Genomic DNA, 8,384 nt, shown 5'->3' with positions numbered 1-8,384 from the left:
TGGCTAATTTTGTATTTTTAGTAGAGATGGGGTTTCATCATGTTGGGCAGGCTAGTCTCGAACTCCCGACCTCACGTGATCCGCCCGCCTTGGCCTCCCAAAGTCCTGGGATTACAGGCATGAGCCACCACGCCTGGCCATATCCGGGAAATTTTTGTAGTAATAAGGTTTCACCGTGTTTCCCAGGCTGGTCTTGAACTTCTGGGCTCAAGTGATCCACCCCCAGTCAGCCTCCCAAAGTGCTGGGATTACAGGCATGAGCCACTGCACTTGGGCCACTTAGTTACTTTTTTCCTGAAGCCTATATCACTATCTCCCCAAGTCTGGGTGAGATGTCCCTATATTTATCCCAGTGGCTGCCCTTGTCATACAGTGTAAGTGTTATAGAGCATGGGAGTTTACATTAGCTACAGTGGGCAGTGAATGCCCTCTGAGGAAGAAGCATTTGCAGTAAGGCTTGAAAAATGAGGAAGTGGCAGAGGATAGCTAGTACAAAGTCCCTGAAGGTGGGAACTGCTGAATGGGGTACATTGCAGTGAGTGAGGAGGGGACAGGCAGGGGACGAGGTTGAAGAGCCGGGAGGCTCTGGTAAGGTGTTTAGACGCATCATCTCCCTGGCTCCATCGCCCCACCTATGGCCATGCAGGATGTAGACAGCTGAAAATCTTTACCTTGTGTCCCTGATCCCTATGCCTGCAATGTGTTCCCTGCCTTCTCTGATTAATAATAAAATTCCATTCATCCTTCAAGGCCCAGGTCCAAACCATTTACGAAACCTTCTTCCATTCTTTAGCAGGAATTAATTACTCCCTTGTCTGAAGTCCCACAGCACTAATCACATGCTGACTTGTATCTCAGCTAGCTGTTTATGCCAGTCTGCCCACCAACGTAGAGAGTTCCCTGAAGGCAAAGGCTCTTAGTCACCTCTGTAGCCATCTCCTGGTGTTTAGCAGGTACTCAATGTGACATTTACTTGACTAGTGGGTGGTGCCTAGTACTACTCATGGCAAAATAGAAGGAAAACAAAAATAGTAACAATTTATGCTCTATTACGTTTCCCCATTCATTACCTGATTTCAGCCTTCCAACAACTCTATGAGACAGATGGGACAGGCACTATTAGACCCATTTTACAGATAGGGTAGCTGAGGCCTAGTGGCACACAGCTTGTAAGTAATGGGGACTAAGTCTCAAACTTGTCCCCTTACTTCGGATTCTGTGCTAGGAATGGAATTAAACCAAAGAGTATTTTGAAGCTATAATGGAAAGCGCTTTTCTGGGTGGACTAGGGAGAGATCCTTAGTCAGCTGTCAGGGGTTAACAGCAGCTCCATCAAGGAGGGCACAGGATTTCTCTCTCTGGCCCAAGCAGCTGGAGGAGTCCACAGCACCATCCTACGGCCCTGGAAGCTGGAGGAAACCCCAGCCCGAGAAAGAAGAGACTGGTGTTCGGGTCAGGTGGGTAAGATGACATAAATGATAACTTGTGAGCAGAGGCCTGCCTCTGTTGCTATGACAACCGGAGCTTGACTACTTGGCCTTTGCAAGGTTGGCTGAGGCAGGTTCTTCGTTAATTCGAGATTAATGAAGGATATTTAGCGGGGAGAGTGTGTGTGTGTGCGGCGGATTAAAGACGAAAGGAGTATATTCAACAATGACTGTTTAGTTCAGTGTTCTCCACCATGGCAACACGTTACAATCACCTGCCACAATTTCCTGATGCCTAGGCTGCACCCCAGAATTAAATTAGAATTTCCAGGAGTGGGAACCAAGCATCATAGTTATTTAAATCTGGCCAGGTGATTCCAATTGCAGCTAAAGTTGCAAACCCAGGTTTTAACTCGTAAGCGGCATTCTTGTGACCTTCCCAAGATGGCGGGCACTCAACAGCTTCTGCCTTTACGTGGGCCGGCAGGGGGCGGGCTTCCCAGGGGCGCATGCGTCCCGCGTCTCTTCGCTCCCTGCTCCCTCCTCCTTTTTCCCCCGCCTCCATTTTGTTCGCGGACGCTGGGGACGGTGGGAGCAGATCCATTTCCGGGTTGGCAAAAGGGGCGGCGGCGGCGGCGGCGGCGGCGAGAAAGAGAGCTTGCCGGGGGCGAGCAGAACAGGACGAAGCCGGAGCGTAGGCGGCGGAGGATTCGCTCCCAGAGCAGCTGTGGCCAGGTCGGAAAGAGGCCGGGGCGGCTGGGTCAGTCGCTGAAATGACCTGCGGACCTGAGTGGGAGGAAAGCCGGGGGGAGGGGGACTCGGGGCGGGTCTTGAGAAGAGAGGGGCATTAGAGGAGGGGCCGGAGGGAGAGAGGGGTCCTTGGGGCGGGGCCTGAGGGGCGGGGGGCCTGGGGACTGAATCGGAAGAACCTGGAGGAGAGAGGGCGTGGGGAATCTGGGGAGGAGTGGTCGGGTATTGGTATGGGGCGAGCGCGGACTGGGAAAATGGGGAGGAAGGTTTTTGAGAGACAGGTGATAAGGGCTCCTGAAGGATTGGGTGAGATAAGGCGGCAGCTCAGGGTGAGGAACGAGGTAATCGTGCGCAAAGGGGGAGACGGGAACGGAGGACCTGTTGGGAACAGCTGATTAGCAGGATGCTGTGAGTGAGGAGTCCAGTGTGACATTTTGGGGATTGAGTTCAGTGAAAGCTAGCGTTTGGGAAGATGACTCGGGAAACTGCTTACACTAGAGGGAATCTTGAGAGCGTTCGTTGAAAAGGAATCAGAATCGAGTTAAAGGTTGTATTGAGAATGTTGAGAAGCGCATTGGAACGTTTGGAGTTGAGGGTTCATGTTGAAGTGGTGTGAAGTGAGGGAAGATGGAATTTTTTTTTTTTTTTAAAGGTGGGGTCTGGCTATGTTGCTCACACTGGTCGTCTTGAACTCCTGGGCTCAAGCGATCTTCCCACCTTGGCCTCCCAGAGTGCTGGCATTACAGGTGTGAGCCACTGCTCCCGGCCAAGATGGAAATCTTAAAGTGTTCAGCATGAGTGTGTATGGTCGAGTTTTTGATCAGGAAGGAAAGTTCTTAAAGATAACATTGGGGCAAGGAACTGGTATGTGATGGAATTTTTTTTTTTTTTCTTTTAAGAGACGTGATCTCACTTTGTCGGCCAGGCTGGAGTGCAGTGGCATGATCATGGCTTCTTGAAGCCTTGACCTCCCGGGCTCAAAGTGATCCTCCCACCTCAGCGTCTCCAATAGCTGGGACCACAGGTGTGGCCACTACTCCTGCCTAATATATGTGTGTGTGTGTGTGTGTTATTGTTGTTGTTGGAGATAGAGTCTTGCTCTGTTGTCCAGACTGGTCTGGAATTCCTGGGCTCAAGTGATCCTCCTGCCTTGGCCTCCTAAAGTGCTGGGATTACAGGTATGAGCCACTGTGCCTGGCCCAGAATTCGTTGTTCTTTTTTTTTGTTGTTTTTTTTTTTTTTTGAGACAGAGTCTTGCTCAGTTGCCCAGGCTGGAGTGCAGTGGTGCGATCTCAGCTCACTGCAAGCTCTGCCTCCCGGGTTCACGCCCATTCTTCTACCTCAGCCTCCCGAGTAGCTGGGACTACAGGCGCCTACCACCACACCTGGCTAATTTTTTTTTCGTATTTTTGGTAGGGACGGGGTTTCACCGTGTTAGCCAGGCTGGTCTCTATCTCCTGACCTCGTGATCCGCCCACCTCGGCCTCCCAAAGTGCTGGGATTACAGGCATGAGCCACCACGCTCAGCCAGAATTCATATTTTTTAAAGGACTTGAATAATCTGTTACTGCTTTGGGCTCTCCCAGAGTCCCCGTCCTTTTTCATGCTGTTATTTTTGCCTTACGGTTTTGGTTTTGACTGTCTTACTGAATGTTTTTGGCTATTCTGTTCTCCTTTTACAAATCAGAAGAGAACTTCAGGGAGTAAGGACAGTTTTAGCCTACCTGTGGATTTAGTAAGTAACTTCAAGGCAAATTATTAAACTCTCGTTTTTTTCCCCTTTGAAATATAGGTCTCATCTGTCCCTGCCTCTAAAAGTTTGTGTTAACACATGGGATCTTTAAAGTGGTTGCATAGAAGTGATGTCTGAAAATGAGACTGCGATATTGACATTTAGAAGACACACAATGGTGCACCTGTCTGTAATCCCAGCTGCTTGGGAGGCTGAGGCAGGAGGATTGCTTGAGCCTAAGAGTTCAAGACCACTCTGGGCAACATAGCAAGACCCCGTCTCTCTCTCTCTCTCTCTCTGTTTTTTTTTTTTTTTTTAAGATAGAGTCTCACTCTCTTGCCCAGGCTGGAGTGCAGTGGCGTGATTTCAGCTCACTGCAACCTCTGCCTCCCAGGTTCAAGTGATTCTTCTGCCTCAACCACCTGAGTAGCTGGGATTACAGGCATGTGCCACCACGCCCAGCTAATTTTTATATTTTTAGTAGAGACAGGGTTTCACCATATTGGCCAGGCTGGTCTCGAACTCCAGACTTTATGATCCGCCCGCCTCGGCCTCCCAAAGTACTGGGATAACAGGCGTGAGCCGCTGTACCTGGCCAACCTGTCTCTTAAAGAAAAACAAGACTGGGCATGCTGGCTCACGCCGATAATCCCAGCACTTTGGGTGGCCAAGGCGGTGGATCACCTGAGGTTAGGAGTTCGAGACCAGCCTGACCAACATGGTGAAACCCGGTCTCTACTAAAATACAAAAATTAGCTGAGCATGGTGGCGGGCCCCTGTAATCTCAGCTACTTGGGAGGCTGAGGCAGGGAATTGCTTGAACCTGGGGAGGTGGAGTCTGCAGTGAGCTGAGATCGCGCCACCTCACTCCAGCCTGGGCAACAAGAACAAAACTCCACCTCAACAACAACAACAACAAAGACAAAAAAAGGAAACACGACTTTCTTCCTCTCAGCCTTGCTGCTGCTGTGTGTGTGTGTGTGTGTGTGTGTGTGTGTGTGTGTGTGCGTGTCTGCATGCCAGCCAGGGAAGAACTGGTTTTGATTTGATGCATGTTCAGTTTTTTTTTTTTTTTTTGAGACAGAGTTTCACTCCTGTTGCCCAGGCTGGAGTGGAATGGCACAATCTTGGCTCACTGCAACTTCCGCCTCCCGGATTCAAGTGATTCCCCTGCCTCAGTCCCCCAAGTAACTGGGACTATAGCCATGCACCCCCATGCCTGGCTAATTTTTTGTATTTTAGTAGAGATGGGGTTTTACTACCTTGGTCAGGCTGGTGTTGAACTCCTGACTTCAGGTGATCCACCCGCCTCGGCCTCCCAAAGCGTTGAGATTACAGGCGTGAGCCACCACACCTGGTTGCGTGTTCAGTTTTTAAATTCTTACTAGTGTCAACTTTTAAAAGTAAAAATTTCATATTGTGTTACATTGTATTGGTTGCCATCAAGATGAAGATAGGGAAGTTAAGAGTTGGGGAAGGTGGAGATGAATGAAGTCAATTGATGGAGACTAGTAGAATGCACTGTTTTTATTTATTTATTTTGAGACAGAGTCTCGCTATGTTGCCCAGGCTGGAGTGCAGTGGCGCAATCTTGGCTCACTGCAGCCTTCGTCTCCTGGGTTCAAGCAATTCTCCTGGGTCAGCCTCCCAAGTAGGTGGGATTACAGGCATGCGCCACTGGGCCCGGCTAATTTTTGTATTTTTAGTAGAGACGGGGTTTTGCCACGTTGGCCAGGCTGGTCATTTACTAATTCCACCTTACACTTGATACTAGAGTAGTGTTTACCCTAGCTGGTACTGATAAGTTATGTGATAGCAGCACCAAGGTGAAATGCAGGGGAGGTGTGAACATTGGAGTTTTCAGATTTTACTGATGGCTTTTATGAAGGGAAGAGACTCTAGACTCACTAGGTGTTTTAGGAAAAAAAAAAAAAAAAAAGGGCAAGAGACAGAAGTCTTGTTCTGTTGAAGAGAAAATTATTAAATGTTCTTTTCTTTACTTGGGCTCTCTGATTGGGAGAGTGACCTGGTATGCTTTAGTCTGTTTTCCTGCTCTGAAATAACAGCAGAATTCATGGCTCTTGGTTTAGGCAGCTTCAGCAAACGTAGTCTTTTTACAACCCCAGGAAGAGCCGCAGGCTACAAAATATATGCACTTATTTGGGAGTAAAAACCTGCTTAATATTATGCTATTTCAACCTACAGTGTACCTTTTTGGTTTGTTTTTTTTTTTTTGAGACAGAGTTTCACTCGTGTTGCCCAGGCTGTCTTGCAGTGGCACAATCTCGACTCACCGCAACCTCCGCCTCCTGGGTTCAAGCAGTCCTCCTGCCTCAGCCTCCCGAGTAACTGGGATTACAGGCATGTGCCACCACGTCCGCCTAATTTTGTATTTTTAGTAGAGACAGGGTTTCACTGTGTTGGCCAGGATGGTCTCGAACTCCCAACCTCAGATGATCCGCCCGCCTCGGCCTCCCAAAGTGTTGGGATTACAGGTGTGAGCCACCGCACCCGGCCCTGGTTTGTTTTTTAAGGGGATTTTGAGGTAACTTATGGAGGCTTAGTGCTCCTGGGCAGACTTTTGGTGCAGCCTGCTTTTTTTTTTTTTTTTTTTTTGAGATGGAATCTCGCTTTGTCCCCTAGGCTGGAGTGTAGTGGCGTCATCTCGGCTTGCTGCAAGCTCCGCCTCCCGGGTTCACGCCATTTTCCTGCCTCAGCCTCCCGAGTAGCTGGGACTACAGGCGCCTGCCACCATGCCCGACTGATTTTTTTTTTTATTAGAGACAGGGTTTCACCGTGTTAGCCAGGATAGTCTCGATCTCCTGACCTTGGGATCCGCTGGCCTCGGCCTCACAAAGTACTGGGATTACAAGCATGAGCCACCGCGCCCAGCACAGCCTGCTTCTGTAATGTAATGAGTTCCCATTTTTCCTATCCTATCACAGTTTTCCATTGCTCTGCTTGAGCCAGTCCTATGTGGAAAATGGCAAATTACATATTTTTTCTCCCCTTTTAGTCTCTGGTGGACATCTTGTCTGTGTCACAGTTTGATACTGCCAAATTGAAAGGATTCTTCACTGCTTCAAATGGGGAGGGTGACAGAAGCTGAGCTGTTTCCTGGGTCAGAGAATGGACTCTGTCAAAGCAAAGAATAGTTGTAGAGACACAAACTGGGCCCTTGAAGCTATGACTAACATTTTGGCAACATGCATCCCTTTGCCAAATAACTTCTTTTCTTCTTGAGTGTGATTGTTGATCTCCTTCTCAAAGTAGGCTCTTGTTGCTACTGTTCTTCACACAACTCCCAAGCAAGAGTTGGCATAGTTCCGGTTGACTGACTGTGTCTTGAGGGATATGCCCTGGATTAGAGTGGATGGGGTGTTCCATGTTAAAATGAGGTTCATTGGCAGATTCTGAGAGCTGCTTTGCAAAGAAATAGAGGCAGTACTCTTTACTGAATGTTCTTGCAGTCCTTTATCTTTCTTCTAAATTCAAGCCTGTTTCTTATTCATCTAGTGATTAAATGCGGAATCATTGCCTTTGCCTAGCTTCGTGGGCATGGTGGAAGAGAAGACAGTATTTCCAACTATTTTTTTTCTTGTCTCATTTTCAAGCCATTGAGCCTGAGGAACTACAGGCTAAATTTATGAGCATTTCTTCATATTATCTATGGAGGGCTACTAAAAAAAGTGCTGAATAGACCTTTATGGGGAACAACAATGTTAATAGGAAAAGAAGGTGATGTGTTTGCTAATGTGCTATGTCAGTCTTAACTCTCTTAAAATGTTGGCTTAGTTTGGCTTAAGAGCCTGCGGAAGTATGTAAGTTATCAAATAGGAGAGCCAGGAATTGGTTTCTTCTTGCCATTTAGGCTTGGCAAAGTTAGAGCAATTTGGAATGGCTGTCCAGTAATGTGTTCTATTTAGTAAATACTCTCTTGTTTTTTAGGGAATAGTTAGCTAAAGGTAGGGTTATCTCCAATATGTTTTGGGATGGATTGTGAAGATCATTCTGTTTTTATTTTGAGACAGGAACTCTCTCTGTTACCCAGGCTGGAGTGCAGCGGTACGATCTGTAGCCTCGACCTCCCCAGACTCAGGCTCAGGTGTTCTTCCCACTTCAGCCTGCTGTGTAGCCGGGACTACAGGCACATGCCACCATGCCTTGCTAATTTTTATTTTTTGTAGAGATGGGGTTTTGCCATGTTGCCCAGCCTGGTCTTGAACTTCTGGACTCAAGCAATTCGCCAGCCTTCTCGGCCTCCCAAAGTGCTGGGATTATAGGTGTGAGCCACCGGGCTCAGCCATTATAATTGATTTTCAAAAAAATTTTAGTTTCTTAAGTTTCATGGGTTCAAATTTAGTGCCATTTGGATTTTGAGGCCCCTCAATGGAAATAATTTTTTTTTAGCAAGTAATTATGATATTTCTTTTTTTTTTTTTTTTTTTTTTTTTTTTTTTTTTTTTTTTTTTTTT

At 47.6% G+C, this 8,384-nt stretch overlaps 1 protein-coding gene across 1 annotated transcript in view; it reads left to right on the top strand.

Moving 5' to 3' along the window:
- Nucleotides 1-2,890: 2,890 nt before the first annotated feature.
- The window catches only part of WIPF2 (WAS/WASL interacting protein family member 2), a 69,882-nt gene continuing 64,388 nt past the window's right edge, over nucleotides 2,891-8,384 (top strand). The window contains 1 exon segment of the mRNA XM_017880216.1: nucleotides 2,891-3,041. The gene's annotated coding sequence lies outside the window, so the exon portion shown is untranslated.

Source organism: Rhinopithecus bieti, unplaced genomic scaffold (assembly GCF_001698545.2).
Source record: "Rhinopithecus bieti isolate Rb0 unplaced genomic scaffold, ASM169854v2 scaffold_11744, whole genome shotgun sequence".
NCBI lineage: Eukaryota > Metazoa > Chordata > Mammalia > Primates > Cercopithecidae > Rhinopithecus > Rhinopithecus bieti.
Note: the sequence above shows the minus strand (reverse complement) of the source record. Positions and strands in the feature narration are given on the sequence as shown.